The sequence below is a fragment of the Lygodium microphyllum genome, chromosome 18 (genome assembly GCF_053477565.2).
Source record: "Lygodium microphyllum isolate KBCC chromosome 18, Lygodium_microphyllum_v1.1.10, whole genome shotgun sequence".
Lineage (NCBI taxonomy): Eukaryota > Viridiplantae > Streptophyta > Polypodiopsida > Schizaeales > Lygodiaceae > Lygodium > Lygodium microphyllum.
In genome coordinates this window covers 54338021-54359336 of record NC_141152.1, presented here as the reverse complement: position 1 = coordinate 54359336, position 21316 = coordinate 54338021, and positions in this window count along the sequence as shown.

Sequence of the window (21316 nt, the reverse complement as noted above, 5' to 3'; positions counted from 1 at the left end):
CATTCTTATTGCAAAGGCTGATTCTAATGAGTGTCCCATGGTAATTCCCACACCTCCATCGGTTATGCAGTGGCTATGGGCCTTGTTGAAGGAAAATTGGCATGGAAAATTTCAAATGTAAGCATGACTTCATTGGTCTGACTACTTGAGAGAGATTCCACTAAGACCAAAGAATATGTTGCTTTCATACTACTTCATCTTTGTACTACTTACAATGAAGATCTTTGTGTTTGTGTGGAGATGGCAAAAACTCTTTTGCTAAAGAATGCTGAAGTAAAAAGGAAAATGCTTAAATTAAATGCCACTTAGTGCAATCATGAGCGTAGAATTTAGCCATCTTTATAAGATGTGATAATTTCATTGGATGATTATGATGATGGTCACATGTCCAAATGTGAAGAGGTAGCCTATGATGAGAATGAAGAAGATTATGGGTAGCATGTAAACTATATACATGTCATGATAGAGAGCATTACTCCAATGAACTTAGACATCATGTCTATGGGGATCAAACAAATGTAATATTGAACTCTTTGCTTATTCAAGGTGTTGATGAGATAAAGAAGAAGACAATAAGAAACATGAAGAATGAGAAGAGGACAATGAGCAACATGAAGAACAAGAAAATGACCAAGATGACCAGCAAGAAGATGAACAAAGAGATGATAGAGAAGAGGACAATGCATATAAGAATAACTAATTAAGTGAAGAATCGCATGGACCATTTGTGCATGAAGATGGGTATGCTAAATATGAAGTTTTTGAAGCCTTTGAGCACTCTTATGATGGACTTATTGAGGATGTACATCAACTTGTATTCAACCAAGGTCCAAACCAACCAAGGAAAGAGTGGTATATTCTTTTCAATGTATATGCATATGATTATGAAGACTTTGACAATGAATATTATGATTGGAATGAATATGATGAGGATGTATATGAAGATGATGATAGTTATGATCCGACGGATTATAGATGTGATTATGGGGATTATGAGGATACTTCTTTCTACCCATTTGATCCAAGCGGTCAAGATGATGTGATTGATATCAATTTTCTGAACTTCGATCATGTGACATACCAGCCGCTAGTCGATAACGGTTGGTGGTCGTTTGGGGTCTTTCCTAGTTGTTGCCATCCACACTCCACTGGAATGTTTGGACTTTGATCAGTTTAGGTGACCTGAGGTCCACCTCATAGGGGAACATCCTGCCTCATCCCACGAGGATCAACTTGAGTGTTTCCTACTAACCTAGCAATCTCCTATCTTTAGCTAGCTCACGTTCAGAGTCGTCCTTCGAGAGGCTTCTCGTTCGAATAGAGAGGGGCCATTACCCTTGGTTCATGGAGTGCAAATCTTTTTTCCAATAACGGGCTCGGGTTCATGGAACCCTAACACATTCTGGCACATTACTGCACCTTTCCCCTAAGATAATGATCAGCATGGGTTCTAAGACTCTAATCCTAGGGTAAGTCATCGTGTCGGCTCTTATCCTATTTTTTCCTTTCAAGAAAGCAGCCAACTCATTGGGTCCACCTAGCCATTGAATGCCTTTCGTCGAGAAAGGTCGCTCCCCTGCTTTCCTTTAAACGATGTTTTCTTTAGTTATCTAAACAAAGTATACTACCACGTTGTTGAACACATAAAAACAACTTCATTAATTACCCTTTTAACACATGGTTTGTTTCAAGTCTTTGTTAATTCACGACACGAAAATAGTGAAACCAGTCCTTTCAAAACATTGGATAAAAGCATATTTATATATTTTCAGTTCTGCCCTCGAAACCAAAGGTGCGTCTACCCTCAAAAACTAGAGAAGCATTTTCAGCCTGCATATCAAGGCTCCAATGTATAACTGCATTGATAACAATACGGATGTCTTCTCCGTCTTAGGACTGACTACATATTCTATGAATAAGTTCCGACTAGAGCCCCCTTATGGTTACGAGTTGCCATAAGAGGGAAGCTTTCATACTGTACCATAAGTCCTAGGCATTGGTCAAGTCGCTTTAGGCAGACAAAAAAATATATCCAACTCGTTTGAAAAGTAGAAACCATCAACCATCCAATCCTTTGCAATCAATATTTCTTGAGCAATTAATGCTACTAAAAACAATAATTTATAAAGCTAGTTATAACTTTATCGAAAAGATTTTTCAATGACTTTGATTTTGATGGCCAATAATTTCTCTTTCTTTTTGCAACTATTGGATTTTCTACGGGAAGACTTTTCTTGATTTGTTTTGTCAATTTTCAAAATTTTCAAAATTACAGCAACCAATTCTTTTTTTTATTACGTTCTTTTCCTATAACATTTTTTTCTAAGTTTACTAAATCAACCATTTTCTATACTTTCGTATTTATCTGTTTTGTCACCCAAATGTTAGGAAATCCATTTCTAAGTAATAATCTATATTTTTAATGTCTTCTAGGATAGTTTATGATTATGAAAGTCTTTCCATGGCTAAATCGATAGATACTATTCTTATTTAAAGGAGTCTTGAATCTTATTAACAATTATCATTATCATAGAAATAAGTCCTATATGTTTAAACGTTCATAGAAATCGTTAATTTTTAGTCAAAAGAATAACTCAAATTTCAATGATACATCTAAATAATTATTACTATAACTATTATAACTATACTTAACTTTTAGAGATGGACTTAACTAATTTATCCTTAGTTAATATGTAATATTTCTAAGGATTCTACTAATGTCATTCCTATAAGTGTGATACTAAAATTCATGGTTAGCTCAATCATGGAAATAAATCTAATATTATATATATATATATATATATATATATATATATATATATATATATATATATATATATATATATATATATATATATATAATTTTAATATTCTAATAATGTTAGTTTTCTAATAGATTACTTTGGATAAGCCTTAAACTAGATATGATGCTAAATAAGATTTTTGACTTAACATTTTATGTAAAATTTGCTAGAGCATAATAGTTAGCATAACATTCTAAGTTAGAAAATTTTGGAGCATACTTCTTTATTCTTTAGTATAACATTCTATGTTAGGATTTTTCTAGAGCATAACAATCATTCTTTTTTAATTGACTTTATTATCTCATATATATATACAACTAAATTTCTAATTATTTTCAATGACTAGAACCTAATCTAGCTTTAACTATAATTATCACTAATTTTTTATTTCTAAAATTTTTTAATCATTTGATTAAAAAAAGATTATCAAAATGCTAACATTAAAAATTAATTTTAATTATTAATTTATTCAAATTTTTTACTTTAAAGTAATAATCTAATTCATGCTTTCAAGAATAAAATGAATTTTAAATAAAATATTATTTTTAAAAATTTATTTTAAAACTTAATTTTGGCTAGGATTATTCATAGTTGGTCTCACATTAAGTGACGATGTTAGCGGTATAGCCACATTTGGGGGTGATATCACACCTCGTCTTCTTGGCGGCATGATAAGGATATTTTTAGATTTTCGAGAAACAAAAAAATTAAGAGAAGATTTTGGCAGCGTAAAGGTGTCGTCGTCGCTCCTTGATTAGAATTCTTCACAGCAGAGTCTATTTAGCTCCATAAAGGGTGTCCTCGTCGCTCCTTGATCTCTCTTCTTCACAACAAAGTCTCTTTTGCTCCACACTTCATGCTTTTACAATGGAGGGGAGCAGTCTTATTTATAGGAGGGGGATGTGGGATGCTGCTTGCATAAGCGACATCTGAGGTGTCACATGGTGGCACTATGAAAATGATGGATGATGGGTTGATTAACTAGGTGACAGTTTGTTAAAATTTTTGAAATTCTTTTCAACATAAAAATGCCATGTGTACGATATTTTTAGTGAGGTGGTAGTTTGAGATTTTTTCAAAAAAACTCTTTTTTATCTTAAGAAAAATTTAGAAATAGGGTATGAGGTATCCTGATGAGGTTGGAAGTGGCTAAAAATATCTCAAATTTTTAATGAAAATTGAAAAAATTAGAGGAGTAATGATGTGGCAACTTAGGAATTTTTCAATCAATAAAAAATAATCTCATTTTTTGATTTTTTCATGAAAATTAGTATATGAGAAATGAGGTATCTTGTGGAGGTTAAAAGGTACTATGTTTTTTCTAAAATTTTTAATATGATAGTTGGAAAAATAGGGAAATGAGTACTTACGTGGTAAGAGATAGGAGAAAAAGTACACACTCTTTCTAATCATTGCTTATCTCTCTCTCACATGTGTCTTACTTACAATTGAACTTTTTCTCACTTTTAGTTAACTATTCTTTGGTTTTTAGTTAGAATTAGACTAATTGGATGATTTTTCTTTTCTTTCCATTTTTCCTTTTTATACATGCATAATTTCTCACATGTTTTGTCGACAACTAAGGTGGAGTTTTCATGATAAGGAATAACACACATACACTATTGAAAATAATTAGCTCGTGTTTGCAAAAACTATTCTTTTTGCACGTGTTCACGTGCTTTTAAGTAAATGCATAACCGTACATTAAGAGTGAGTTCACAAGCGTAAATTATATCTTTATTTATGAAATGTGCATGTACGTGTTCATATGTATACATGTGCACATATCCCTAAGGAGGAGTTCACATGGATAACTTATCCCCACCGATTCGATACTTTTAAGGCTTAAGTCCTTTGGCTAGTGAGAGGGGGGGTTGGGGGGAGTTCATGCAAGGATCGATAATTTTTCTTGTGTATACAATGAAGAAAATTGCCATGGGAGATTTCTTTAAAAAAATTTGTGTACATTTTGTGTTGTCAAAGGAAGTTTGTTACAGATCATTATTATGTTGGAAAACCTTTTAATTTGAGAGGACAAGGGATGGCATTTGGATCTTATTTAGACTAGGATCCATCTTGGGGACAAAAATTTTTACCTTTAAGAGGCTTATTTGGCTAAGAAGTAGTCACTTCTAGCCCTATTATACTCTAGGTTCTTTCCAGATAGCTTATTGTTTTAGCTTAGTTTTGATTTTGATTTGCTTACAAAGAAGCAATAACTATATGGCTGAAATTATGTCAAATAGCATACTTGATTTGGATAAGCCCAATCTTTCTTTTGATCCATAGGTTACTTGATTTGAATAAGCCCATCAAAAGTTATTTCAATTTTGTTGCAATAGGGTTTGTAGTAGATAGCATGATGAGTCTATTGTTTGCAAGTGCATTTTCATGGAGTTATGGTGGCCAAGTTATTAGTTTTATCATCTAAAATGGATGTATATATGTTCTACTTGATTTTTTACTATCAATTCCATCCATTATATGGTGCATATTTGAGATTTCTCTATTTTTGTACCCATTGTAACAAACTATTACTTGGACTTTCTTTACATTTTAGTTATTATAATAAGTCCCAAGTTATGTTTGAGGACAAAAAATTCTTTTGAGTGGGGATGGAATGTAAATGATAGGAAATAGGGTAAAAAATAATGTAAAAGGAGGGGATAATACATAGGCTACATCAAAGTTTTATGTGAAGAAGAGAAATACTACCCTAAATCTAAGACTAATGCATCATCATTGTCATGAGAAGCTATTCTAGTGTATGGCCAAAATGCAAGAAGCATCAACCCAAATTGATTTTGTATTCAAAATGAGCATTTAAGACCCTTCTCATATCAAGTGCTCAACTCACCAACTTGTGAGGATAAATGTCATGAGTAACAATTATCAATGCAAACAAAGAAGTTAATCAATAGAAGCCTACCAACAATATGCAACACAATCTACCTATAACATTATGCCCCATTCTTCATTTTGTTTTGCACTACCTAATATAGTGTAATGCTTTGAAGAAAGAAAAGGAAAAAGAAAATTTATCCAACCAGGTTCCTATCTAGACTTGACCACATTCACAATCTCCTTTGTTAATATTGCTACAATGTAGCAATATCAATACATTTGCTAGAATGGTCCATTCACATATAATGTCCACAATTTTAGGCATTATTAGTAACAATGTAATATCATCCAAATAAGAAATGACCATGCCTAATTGGAGGCATCATTAGTATGTCATGACATCAAGTGGAAAACCAAATTTGACTAGCATGTTTTAAGTGCAATAGGCAGACATTAGTCAAATGCTATTTTTTCATGTCACTATTAATAGTCTAGAAGCATTACTGCTACATGAGCTAAGCAAGCAAATTCTAAGACCTAATAAAAAACTCATATAGAATGCAAAGTTTGATTGACGATGACTCAAATGTTCAAGGTTAGCCCTATGATTTAGCATGAATTCTTCCTTGGTCAATGTAAGGTGTCCATCCATTGGCTTTCCAGGCACACTTTTAGCGGTCTATCGAGAAACAGATCTAAGTGTCCTTGCCTGGCACTCCCATGGAATGTTTTGAGTTTTGACGCCTAGGGTTTTCCGAATCCGCCTCACAACAGAACGTTCACTTCCGAACCCACTAGGATCAACCTGAAATTTGGGTTCCTAGTGGCCAAAGTCTCCTAACAGCATTCTAGCATCAGATCTTGGACATCCCACTTTACGCAGAGATATCCAAGCTGAAGCAAACCCATGCCGCACTTGCTTCAAAGAGAATGGGAAACAAGAGGGATGCACCGCTCAACCTCTCTGCCCATAGGGCATAGTATCATTCCGGTCTCCTAAAACGGCACGAATCTGGTAACAATACCTAAAGGTGAAACGACAATAAAATCTTGTGAGAAGCCTCCCAGTTCTCTAGGACCACCATTCTATAGGACGGACCTATCGGGGGTTCCGCCCACCCGCTTCCCTCAGTAGCTTTAGTTTTCTAATTAGGTCCTACCACATTTATGTGTGACATTTAAAGTCAGCTTCATTAATTAAGCCTTTTAGAAAATAGGATTCCTTTGCATAACTTATAGCACAGACACGAAAACAAAGCAAAGAAATCTATTGACAAACAAGTTCAAACAAGTTCCTTAACTTATCTTCAAGTTAATCTTTGTCTCCCGCCTATACAAGAGAATTATGTATCTCTTTTGTCCAACAGAAGTATCCCTTCTGCCCTGCAGAAGTAACTGGTCCAAATCACATGGCACCACAAATTCAATCCTTTATCTAGAATAGGATCTCTCAACATGCCCAGACGTTGGGGGCCACTGAGGTCTTCAACTCCATTCTAGACCTAGCAAGGGGTGTCTAGAGCTTCAACTAACCCGCAAGCTGTCTAGGAGCGAAACATCATTCCCATGGTTGGCCTTTTCACTACTCGACCTTTGGCCCATGAATCGAGCAATACCCTCTTTGGGTTAATCCACGGTGTGATCATGGAGGTGATCCACCCATGCAAAATATCCTTCTTTAATTAAATCCTTTAAGAATCAAGCAAAAACAATGCATTCAACCCTAATATCATTTTCCAAGAAAACATTCATTTATTTTCATGGCGACTTGTCATCATAGACACTTATCATTCATTTATCATAAATCACAAGCACTTGAAATAATCATCCAAACAACAACTAACAACCAGTTGAATGTAAAAGCATTTAGGATGTTGTTCGATCAACCAACAAAACCAATTGCATTCTTTCCACACAATGTAAGAATAGACGATATAACATTTCCATCGTATATTTGCTTTCCCCCTTGGGATCTAAGAGAGCAATACTATGCAAAAATGTTTCTTAATACTTCCTTCCTTCGGCTAGGGCATATATTAAGGGTTCAAACACTATTCATGATGTAAGTTCTATAGGTCACTTACCTTGATTGATAACCCAACCCTGAATTTGGATTAGCAAAAGTCATCGTTATCCGACGGATCTCAAGACATCTTAGTTTTAACCCTTATGATTAATTTCTTGTACTAGCTCTTAGTCAAGTCATAAGGCAAATAGGAAACTATCCTCATATATCAAAATATGTTATAGGCATAACGTGTAAATACTTGATAAGACAAGTGCGAGATGATCTCAAGTAATTAGACTCCAACAGGCCTTGCATTGAGCTAGAATCTAGTTCTTCTTAATATTTAGGCTCTTAGGCTAAGTACTTTTGAAGTATTTAAACTTTAAACTAGTACTTTCTATTCATGATTCTCAATGCCATATTCTTTTAGTAGTTATGCTATTTGTAACCCTTGATTGTGCTTTAACCTAGCAATTGTATGCACAATCTTTTAATGTCGTTCTTTTAATGACTATATCCTTCATAACCCTTGACTAATTCTTCATTGTAATTGCTCTATCGATGAATAAGCCATATGCAACTAGGTGCAATTAACTTCCCTTGATACATGCACTTCGCAAACTCCATCTTTTGAATATGTGAGATGAAATGATATATACTCGTGCATCATAGTATGGGGCCTAACGTATCTCATAAGAGAATCAAAACAAGCATCCATCAATTTGGAAATACGTTACTTACGACTAGAACCGTAGTTGGATTGACAATGATGCATTTGCTCGAAGCTTCGCTGCTGGTTGTGGGATTGCCATCTGCACGTGACATTCTTTGCTTGGGGACCATCGTTCGCAAGTAGACTCAAGAGATTGAGAAGGCAGAATAGATTCGAGATAAAGAGAATTGTGCAACCTCTCAGGGTAACTCCTCTCTCTCTCTCTCTCTCTCTCTCTCTCTCAAGCTCTCTCTCACAATCTCTTGGAGGGGTATCCTTCTCTTTACCTCTCTCTTGTAGCCTCTCAGGGTCTCCTTATGCTTCCTTGTGCCTCCCCATGCCTCATATTTATAGTGCATTAGAGAAGAGGGCTTGTGGCTGAGAAGTGGAGCTCTTTGTGGAGGGGGATCTTGGAAATATCGGTGATCTGATGCTCAGATAATAAATTTGATGGTTCCATTAGCTCTGAAAGGGGGGTAAAATGCCAAGACACTTGGTTAGAAAGCTCTTAGTTCACTCCTTCTTTTCTCTGTTCGAAGTGCTATTTACTGCATGTAGACTACGATTGCGGCGCGCACGATTTCGCCAGCCACTTTTCTTTATTTTTCTTTTTATAAAATCTCCAAAACTAACTAAAACATCACTTGTCTTTTCTTTTAAATGACATCCAGTTCTAAAAATCTCCATATCTTTTTTTAAGTTAATATCTAAAATATACTAGTTTTTTTCAAAATCTAATATTTTTTGACCATCCAAACTATACACATTAATGCTCGTAGCTCATAAGTCTCATTCACGTTGTTGTAACTTACGTGAAGGGTGGCTACGGTCCTTGTCAATCCGAGAAAAATATCAGATTTATGACTCTAGATTTTCTAAATAAAATATTTTTAATTAAATAAAAATCCTTAATTATTAATGTTAGTTAGTTTCTACCTTAGTTAGTCTTTAGTTAGTAATCTTACTGACTTATTAATTGACTAACTAACTTTCGAACTAACCAACTAACTTTTAATTGCATGGAAATATTACAGTCAAAGACAGAATATAATCGATTGAGAACTCATTAAAAGAGTTGTATGAACATTTGTCTCATTTGCAAGCAGAAAATCGATGCTTGAGCCTATATGCGAAATTTTGTAATGCAGAGATTGAACTATTACATAAAGAAGAGCTTGGCTGGAAGAGTGGCAATGGCATTAGGGGAGTTGTTATTGGTGGAGTAAAAGACAAGCTTGTGAATCATACTCTAAAAGTTGCTCTATTGTTGGAGTACAAGGACATTCTATGTGTTCTAGGTAGTGACAAGCAATCATCAATTCAAATCTGAAGCTATAAAACCAATAGCTTAGCATCACGGCCAAACCATTGTGAATATAGTGGTAGGATTCATTTGTCTTCGAGCATTGTTTGACCATACAATAGTAGTTTTGAGACTGATCTTTGCTTATAAGAGTTTGAATTCCATCATACCAACATGGGACAATAGTATATGCAAAATAAAAGGTCTTAGCTCACAATTCTAGCTCCTTTTCTTACTCTTTGCATCCCAAATTGAATGCATTGAATGCTACTCTATGGCAACAAGAAGCTATCAAGGCTAAAAGACACAATGGATTAATTGAGACACACAATAAATCAATTGAGATGGCTGGAAGAGTTTGTCATCACAACTAAAGCTACTCAAATGGTTGCAATTAAAAGGACATATCAGCATGATTATGAGGAGCAACATGGTCATTCTCATGGAAATTATGAGTACCATGATCATTGGTAAAGGAAAGAGAATGTGCCTACTTATGGTCAGCCCACATATGATGATTGTGCATATTATGAGTGAAAGCATGCATCTAATGACTATGCATATTCTTATGAGTTGTATTATGGTCACGGGTATGGATAGCCATCTAGGCAGCCTTATGTACATGGGTAGCATAACACAAACCTATATGAGTATGTACATGGGGAGAAACATCACTATCATCAATGGATTGATCAATATAATAATCCACTTGATCATTACTATGAGCTGCATGAGCATCCTTATGAGCAACACGATGCTTCTCATCACAGACGATGCCATGATGAGAGCATCTCTTTGCAGCTTCATGAGAAGAAGCCCCTTAAGTCCAAGGCCCTTAACTTTAACTACCCAGTAGTAGCCCCACAAATATGGGGATCATGGACATGCAGCACCTAGGGATTGGTGCAATGTTTGAATGCAATGCCTAGGCAATGTCATCAAGAACTCCCTTGATATCTTTGGACTTTGTTGCCTAGGGTCACTTGAGTCTACCCTTACAGAGGAATCTCTAAACCATTCCCACAAGGATCAACATGTAACAAGTTTCCTAAGTAACTTCTAAGGTTTCCTAATGGTTTTCTAATGTCGATTATGGGTATCTGCTTATGCAAGTCAGCCTAAACTAAAATAGATCCGTGTCATAATTGGCTTCAAAGGAGTGAGAAATGAGGGGGAGCTAAAACCCAACCCCTTTATCCATAAGGAAAACTCTCACCTCAACCCCCCTAAAAGGATATAAGCCTATGATTTATGAAAATTTCCTATATTAGTCAGTGTTCTATCTTTCCTAATCTCAGCTAATCAAGACTACTCTACCGTAGGAAGGATTGAATCCATCCTTCTTCTCGTGATGAAAATTTAGCTTCTTTAATTAACCCATGAAGAAATAAGTTTTGTTCACATAACTTAATCACAAACACAAAAATAATTAAAGACAATCCTTTCAAAAAATAAATCTTTTATTCCAAGATAGGTAATCTTTTCTTATTATATCAATTTAACAATTTATGTATAAGACTCCACCAAAAGGTGAGAAACCACCATTAGCATCGAGGCATTTTGGGAGAACCATCTCAACCTCACAAGGGATTAGGCTAATCCTAAATGTCCAAGGAATTTATAGCCAGATTCCCTTGGTATTCTTGTCAACTCCTAGTTAACATCTAACACCTATGAAGAGGTCTCTTGCATCTGGTACCAATCCTAGTAGCTGAAGGGTACAAAACAACCCATTCATGAAGGGCTATGTGACTAGACTTGGGAGAGCCTAGTGCACATACAAAGCTTAAGATTTGTTTGTACAAATTTAATCACAATACACAATTATCTCCTTCCTACTACAATAAAAAATCTTTAATATGCAATCTATACATTGGAACTTATTCTAGGTGCCATTTTTCCATCTTGAGGTTCCACTTGTCCTAGGTGCCATTCTTAAGGTTCCACTTGACTTGTTAAGGTGTCATGAACTTAGAGAAGGTATTGATATCTTAGATTGGATTTGATTTCACCTCCTTGAGGAAATTTTATACTTTTACTCAAGTACTTAAGCTTAAGGACCTTTATGGTTCATTTGAACCATAGTCCCTCCCTCCCTCTTCCCCCCCCCCCCCCCCCCCCTCCTTTTTTTATATAGAAGTTTAACATTGTGACTTGTTAAGAATGCATGGAGATTCTTTTAACAAGACCTTCAAAGGGAATCCTTTGGACATATACAATCCCGTATACCCTCACCAAATTAATCGACCTTGTCTATCCTTTATTTTGAGTTTCCTAATAAGAGTTACACGTTACTAGTACAAGAAAATGGCATCCCTTTGGTAAGGATGTTTAAGGACATTTATGATTCTTTTGAACCATAGTCCCCCCTTTTTTGGATATAAAAGTTTAACTTCATGACTTTGTTCTAACTACAAGGAGTTTCTTTTAATAAGGACCTTCAAAGGGAGTCATTTGCACATGTATAATCCCTACATACTTACCAAATCAATCTACCTTGTCTATCTTTTATCTTGAGTTTCTTAGCAAGAGTTAGATCTTATTAGTATGATGAAATGACATCCCTTTGGTTAGGATATACCCATCTACCTTGTCTATCCTTTGTCTTAAGTTTCATAGCAACAATTATACCTTACTAGTATGACAAAATGTCATTTGGTTAGGATGTACTTACTTTCCTAATTTAACTCTTTTATGACCAGTCCTTATTGAAATGGGTATATAAAAAAATTCAAAGTTCTTTATCTCAATTGGAACTAGCTATCCTTCTTATTTAACTTGGAAAAATTTAGGTAGTAATTTACTTTTTATTCTTATCTTTAAGATAACCCAATGTCATTTTAAAATTAACATTATAAACCTAATGTCTTTGAAATAAGTACATCCTAATATCCTATTGAATGTAAATCAAAGAAGGAATTCTAATAAATTTGCTACTGTAGAACTTCAATAGAGTTTCTTTCTTTCTCTAATATTCATATATTGATAATGTTTTTGGGCTAACTGTAGTAGAATTATCATGCAACAGATGGATTTATCCCATCATAGGAGGGGGTACTTATTTCAAAAATTCCTTGTTAAGGTGTTAACCTTAGAATCCACATTTAAAGTCATGAAACATCATAAGATGTTGAAACTCTAGCATTTGCATTACCTAAACTTGACTTGATGTGATAGGGACATCACTTGCGTGTGCTACTTCTTTCCCTACTCCTAGCTTTGTTGTTTTGGGGTCATCATGAGTGAAATAACTCTATGACTACCTTAGTCATCCTGCTTTGTTTGATTCTTCAACGGTCTTGATAAGCTTGTAGGTCCTTGTGCTTGGAATAGGGCAAGACAAGGGAATGAAACTCTTGAAATAATAGGAGTGTGTCCATCAGTTCCAACATTGAGCATGTGAAGTGCGATGTGTTGGTTTAATTATGCCAAAACCAAGGACACATCAACCATGTAGTCACTTGCATGCTTCGTATTGTGGATTAGGGAGGGTGGTATGCATGTGCCACTCCAAAACACACATGAATAGATAGTTTTCTTTGTTTGTTGGTTAACATCATAAATTATTGAACATATTTTTTTGTGAATAAAGTGAAATTTTCTCTTGCAACAAGTTTTGTGGAGTTTTATCATAGATAAGAACAAAATAGATATTTTTGAACAAAAAAGGGGACATTATTGCAAGTGGATAGGAAAAGTAAACACTTTGCATTTGCTTAATTACATTGCACCAGGGGCACTTTCCGTGTGTGAATGGGGAGATGTTTCAAAAGCTGAGAGAAAGAATTAAAGCTACTATTTCAAGATTGTGAAAGGGGGTTCTGCCCAAAGGATTGGAACAAAAGGGTAGAAGGAGATATAATCCTACAAGGAACTAAGGGCCTAGAGTCCCAAAATCTCTTCTATTCATTTATAGAAAATAAAAATAACAATAAAATTTAAAAGGGAAAAAAAGGGAAGAAAAAGGGGGGTTAGAGAAGCATCATGGCTTTCCCCTAACCTAGAGGCTTAGGGCCCCTCCCCTGATAAAATCAATCTATCATTGTGCTTGTAATATAGTACACCATCGCCTCCACCTTCTCCTTCCATGCCATCCTCCTCTCCAATCAACACCATGATTACTTTCTCCTCCAACATATAGTCCTAGATGCCACCTCATCGGCCTCCAATGTTGCCTCACTAGGACCTATGTATGGCTCTAGGTTGCTATTTCGCTACCTCTACTCCCTTGTAAACCACTAAGGATAATTATCACTAGGGGTCCCACCATTCAAGACAGATCCATTCCATACATGGTAACCCCATCCCAAATAAATTAAAGTACCCCTAAAAGGTAGTTTGTCTTTCCTTGCTAACACCCGCTACATTCAATTCTTCTCCTTGTTATTGGACAGAATCATGTTAAATTCAAATATTTAAAAATATATGCTAAAAACAACCAGTACTTTTGGTTGACTTTACCATAAATTGCGGAGACCATATGAATTCTATCTTTAGCTTATGGCCTCAAAGTCACATCTAGGGCTCAATCTGGCTGACTTGTGAGCCACAAGTCACATACAAGATCCCAACCACCAATCCCTAATTCTTGGACCCTTTATTAGTAACCGCAATCCACCACCAAACCACTGCAACTGTTGAGAGCGATGCCATCTAGCTAGTGGACAACTACCAAGCTATCCTCTACTGCCTAAAGTGGACTAGTAGATCAACCAATGGAATTTTGGAACCTACCAATAGGCCACGCATCTATCTCCTAGGTTTCTTTTGTTGCCAACGCTAATGGTGGTGCAATTTCCCACTTCTTGGTTGCTCAAGGTAGTCATCTAGCTAGTGGGAGAGCCGCCTAGGCATCCGTCACTTGCTTAGTGATCTAGGCCACCAATATTATTTTGATCTACCACATGGTGGGAAAACACACTCTGCATGCTCTCTAACCCCCCATCCCATTGCATTTACCTCATGCTACTACCTAGTTGCCTTTTGGTAGTTGCAATTCCCACACCCACCTCCATAACCACCAGTGCCACCCTTGGGGCCAAAAGACAACATATACTAGTACATTGCACTAGCATACACATACTCGCACACATATACTTAAGCCTTGTGCTCTAAACCAACCTAGGGCACACACACTCACCCATAGCACAACACATAGGCCATGTCAATCCACCCTTGTGCACGTCACAAACATCTTAGTAGACTACATATGCCTGCACTAGCTCACCTTGCAAATCACTTGCACCCACATAAGCTAGAGCATACTACATTACATTTGCAGTAACATGCTACACTTGTATCTAACACACACTAGTGCAACTTCATTAGGACACCCCACTTTAGGATTTCTTAGAGCATTTACATGCACATAACTTACATGTCCTACTTCATGTAGTCACTTTAATACATGCAGTGCACACTTGTCCACCCAACCATCATAACTCACTCACACATGCACATATTTATGCACTACTATGATACCCTTGTATAAATGTATATATGTATTCATGAACAATAACATTTGTGTAGCTATCCTATTGTCCACCAGTGGTACATTATTTTTGGCACATAGCTTCTTAGTTCACATATTTATACACTAGTAGTAGTAGACCTATTTATCCACACTTCCATCCTAGTATACTCATCCTAGTGCATCCCTATATGTTGATCTTTGCATACCACACCCATACACATATAGTTGTAGGGCATATAGATTTAAGCACACCATTGCACACACATATGCATTCGCGCAAGTGAAACTTTGAGGATTGAACATAAATTAAAAAGATACAACATAAGAACTAAGGGAAACAAAAGGGAACTCATTGCATAGTATACACTTGAACGCACTTGAATGTGTGAGAAATGCTGGATCTAGAGCATGGCAAAGGTGGAAGCTATGGAGGATGGAAGGAGAAGTGTGGACTCAAGATGGAAAAGACACTGTTTGTTATACAAGTGAATTAGGTTCCAAGATTGAGACTTGGACTCATAAACACAGTCTTGTGTATGTGGACAATGACATTGACACTTCATTGAAAAGAAAAGAGTACTATCATTGCATTAAGAAAAGGAAGCAAGTACAATGCTTTATAGGAAAGTAGGAAACTGCAGTAGGCACCATTGTGCATATGGGATAGGTTAGCCTGCATATCCTTGACCCTGAAGCTCCATACAAAGGGGCTGTTTGAGTGAGTGTGATTGCTGATTCTCAACACCCCTCCTCAATCACAACTAGAAAGGCACAAAGTGTGTAGAGGCTGTAATGAGAACCACCTGCAAAGTGTGGGCACACCACAAACATGGTAGACACCAGAGGCTGTTGCAGAAAAAGCTAAGTGTGGGCACCAAAACGCGATGGACATCCAGAGGCTGTAATAGGGGCCTCACAAAGTGTACAGGGACTGTAATGCCAAGTTACATGAGGAGTTTACAAAGCTTATGGTAGGAAGCATTAGGGTAAGGAAATACAAAACTTTTAAAACAGTCTATCAGAATTATGAGAGTAGAAGGACTGATGAGTCTTGTCCTTCCGATCCTGGTGGTCTTCATCTTCATCTTCTTCTTCCTTTTCTCCATTTTCTTCTTCTTCTTTGACTGCTACTAGATAGGCCTTTTGGGATCTCTTTCTTGCGTGCCAGAACTTCTCGGTGTGTCCAGTCCTTTTGCAGAAGTCACAGAAGAGCTGATCCTTCTTGCCTTTGTACCTGTTGCCAACATATAATGCATGCTCATCTCTAGAGGTACTTGTTTCTTCCTTAGTTTTTAGCTTCTTTTCCTCTTCTAACAGTGATGCCTGGATATCAACAAGTTCAGGATTTGGCATGTTGATTAAAGTTGTTGATACATTATTATATTCAGGAGGCAAACTCTTAAGTAGAACACCGATGCAAACATCTTCATCCATTTTAATGTTGATTCCTGCAAGTTGGGTTAGGAGTCCTTCCATGTAATTGAGATGTGTGGCAAGTGATGTGCTGGACTTCATTTCAAGCCTGAAGAACTCAATCAGGAGACCATACTTTGATGATTTAGATTGTGCACCGAACAGGGTGTCAAGTCTTTTCCATGTATCCTGTGAGGTCTCACAGTTATCCACATGGTGGATGTAACTGTCGTCTAGCTCCAGTTTGATAATGGCCTGGGCTCTGTCATCATTCTTTTGCCAAGTAGTTGCAAGGTCCACGTCCCGAGGTTTCTTCTCTTTGCCATTTGTGATGGCCCAGAGACCCTTTTTCATCAAGATGAGCTTGATGCGGGTTTGCTAGGTGTGAAACCCGACTCCTTTGAATCGAGCATTTGGAGAGTCTTTTCCCATGTTGAGGTTGCAAGATCAGCAGCAAATCAACACCAGAATTCTGAGATTTTATCAGTAGAAGAGCAGAATGCAGTGTGTCAAGAGACACAGTTAATGACAGTGTGAAAACACACTATGTCAGTGTTGATGTTGAGCTTGATTCTTGATTCTTCTTGTTCGGGATCGTTCGGTCGTTCTTCAATCTTCTCAGGTCCTTCCCCTCCTTGATTTGATGCTGGGTCAATGGATTAGAGTGATAGAGACTTGGGTTGAGTGTCAGGAGAAAGAAAAACTGAGAAAAAAAAAGCTTGAGAAATTTTGGCTATGGTGGAATTAGGGTTTCTGAGACAGGGGCCTGGTTTTTTCAACATTGCAGGAGCTATACTTGATCATTTTCAAAAATTTTTACATGCCTAGGAAGCTGACTTCATGGGCTATCAAAACCCTATCATAATCGTCAAGATCGTGGACTGTATGAAGCACGCAGGCACGTCGAACAGATTCGGTGCAGTTCAGGATAGACTTCCGCAATTTTCGCAATGCTGGGGCCAGGGCGCAGCAATGTAGTCGATTTTCGTGCCAGGATGAAGCGTCTTGAGTAGAGGAACAACTTTCTAGAAGAAATCAAGAGCTGAAATGGCCTGGTTGAGAAGTTATTGAAGCTCTAAGTGAGGTAGGTCTTGTCTGGCTATGGCTGCCATGGAAGCTTTAGTGAGAGTAGAGTTGGGAGATGAAGTCATGAGCTGACATTGAGCTAGATTGAGGTTGAGAGGAATCAAGAGAGGCTGGAGAAGCAATGCCATGCCCAACTGTGCTCTGATACCATGTGAGAAATGTGGGATCTAGAGCATGGCAAAGGCGGAAGCTATGGAGGATGGAAGGAGACTTGGACTCATAAACACTATCTTGTGTATGTGGACAATGACATTGACACTTCACTGAAAAGAAAAGAGTACTATCATTGCATTAAGAAAATGAAGCAAGTACAATGCTTTATAGGAAAGTAGGAAACTGCAGTAGGCACCATTGTGCATATGGGATAGGTTAGCCTGGATATCCTTGACCCTGAAGCTCCATACAAAGAGGCTGTTTGAGTGAGTGTGATTGCTGATTCTCAACAGAATGTTCCTTGAAATTAAGAAAACATGTGATCATTGCTTACGATGGTCAATAGAAACTTGTGAGAAACATTGGGTGAACCAAAGAGCTTGTTTGAGACAAAAAACAAGATTTTCAAAGAAAAGACAAGAACATACCAAAAAAACTAGAGAATAGCCAAAACATCAAAGGAGAGACCTATGACTTAAAATCATAGTGTAGATTGGAAATTCTACCCCCTATTGAGAGCAAATACCTTAGTCCTAGTAGGATGGTTTGGTTGGGGTTTATTGGGTGGATTGAATAACTTAGGAAATTGATGCCTGCTTTGTGGATTGGTCAATAGAGTGTTTATTAGTCACTTGTGCAATGGGTTGGTCTTGGGGTGCAGGTGATGCACTGCTTTCTACTTGTGGAGCAATTGGGACACTGGGAATGTCAAGTTGGGTTAGTCTAGGAGCAATTGGTTGTAGTTTTAGTTGATAGACTTGTTGAGGTTGTATGGTTTTGGTTCTTTTTGAGTTAATTAGTTTCTCATTTTTGGCTGACTTACCATTTTGTGAAGATGGGCTAGAGGGCACGTGTCAAGAATCATGTGGTGGGGGGACTTGCTTGAGCTGCTGCGCTAACACACACCATACACACAAGAGAAAGCTCACTCAAGGAACATAAGAAGAGAGATGAAGACCAAACTTTTTTCATATTGGTTTCTTCTTTTTCCACACACAATACAATGTGCAAAAATCATAGATAAAATACAATATAAAGAAAAGTGGCCTATTAAGTCAAAAACAGTGTGAGTAACTGACTATACTAATCGATCGGCGCTATATCTATGCCAACTGTAGGTAGGTATAACAAACTAAATATAATAAGTGATAAGTCATTGGCCATGTGAGGATCATAATGACCCCACTGATATGCTAAGTGTAGACATGCGTACCTATCTAGCCAAGTTGTCCATCATCAATGTTCGCATGTGTTGAGCTTGCCATATCAACACTCCCCCTCAAGCTCAACTCTATCTCTACAACTCCAAGTAAGCTTTGAAAATTTTGAAGCTTCACTGAACCCAATGCCTTTGTGAAAATGTCAGCTATCTAATCCTATGTACTAACACATACCAAGTCAATCTCTCTTGCCTTCTCTCTCACAAAGTGGTAGTGCATCTCAATGTGTTTTGTCCTAGTATTGAATATTGGGTTTTGAGCTAGCTGTATGCTGCTCATGTTGTCACAATGAATGACAATTGGACCATCTCCCTACACATCCAAATCACCCAATAACTTTTGCAACCATACCACCTCCACATGCTACCATAGCAGCACTTCTATATTTACCCTCCTCTATACTTGATAAAGAAACTATAGATTGCTTTTTGTTGCTCCATGTAGCTGCTACACTATCAAGGAAAAACATAAATCCACTAGTAGATCTTTTATCTGACATGCTACCAACCCAAGTTGCATCTATGTATTCAAACACTTATACATCCTTACCTACCTCATTAAAAAGTCCATAATATAAAGTGAACTTCACATACCTTAATATGCGTCTAACTGCATCCAAATGAGGCTTTCTAAGCGTTTGCATAAACTGACTGACAAGGCCAATAGCATAGCTCAAGTCTTTGACCTTGTGATAGTCATGTAAAACAAACTCCCTATTATCCTCCTGAACATAGTAGAGTTCTCTATCTCGTCCCCAACGTCAGCACTCAACTTCACATTTTGCTCCAATGATACTAAAAGAGGCATACATGCTGTCATACCATACTTGGATAACATATCCAAGCCATAGTGCATTTGGGATAGCTATGTACCATCATCACATCTGATTATCTCAATACCAAGAAAGTATCTCGACTCACCCAAATCCTTCATCTTAAACTTCTTCTTCAAGAAGTCCTTAACTTTAGCAATCCCATTATCACTGTTACCTATAATAATCAAGTCATCCACATAGATGACTATGATGACCAAATCTGCATCTTTCCTTCTCACATAAAGTGAGTGATCAACATAAAAAATATAAAGGCCAATATTGATAAGATACTCTCCGATCTTGTCAAACTATGCTCTAGGTACTTCCTTCAACCCATAGAGTGCCTTCTTTAACCTACACACATGTGGGATACTCTAAGTTCTCATAACCTATTGGTTGCTCCATATACACCTCTTTTTACAATTCAATCACACATTTAACAATTGCCATCCTAGCAACTGGATTGAATGTCTCTTCATAATCTATGCCATATGTTTGAGCATAGCCTTTTGCAACCAGCCTAGCCTTATACTTGCTAACTAAACCATCTACATTATGCTTGATTTTGTAAACCAACTTATAGTCAATACCTTTATCATCAATGTCAATCAGAGATACGAGTTAGTAATTCTTATCCAAGTGCGATGTGTTGGGTGGCACCTTTCAATTGCATGTGACATTTTCTAAGGACTTGAAACAATTATTTGTCTTGAATACTATGGACAAGGTAGTGATGCCAATTTCCACACACTTGAGTGTCTCATGATCACCACCCAAGTGCTAGTTGACATTAAAATCTATGACTCCTTCCACACATATTCTTACCATTTTCCTACTTGGTAATTATGTTAGGCTAAGAAGTGCATTCAAAATCCATGACAAGACATTAGATGTCTCCTTGGACACCTCAACTACTATTAGACACCAAATTTTCTTTTTCAATTGTACACTAAATGGAGGAATAAGTGTTATGTCTTTAGTATATACCAATATATTATTGCATAATTCATAAGTGTAGGACTTACTCTTTCCAACTTATGTTCCTTTACAATTTGGAATTTGTCGAGTTTCACAATGAACTCTAAAGTCAAACTAGTGCATGATAAACATATTAAACCATCAATAATTAGAATATAAGTGCATTGTCTCGCATTATCAATATTATGCTACATCAAGACAATAGCTTATGTCCATTGTACCTTGCAAAAACGAGCCATTGTGCATTGCAATTTAATTAGGTCAACAAAAATATTGATAAATGCATCATATTTGTAGAAAATAGCTTTCCCAATTTCAATTCCTTCTACTTACATATACTCCTCGATTAAAAAATTATTCAAAATGGATGAGGCAAGACCATATGTGTTATCTTATTTTACAAGCTAGTACATTTGCTATCATGTTGTATATGGCTTCATAACCCTGTGTTAACTAATCCTAGATGTATCACAAGTTATTCTAACTTCTTATGCCAATAGTCTTAAGA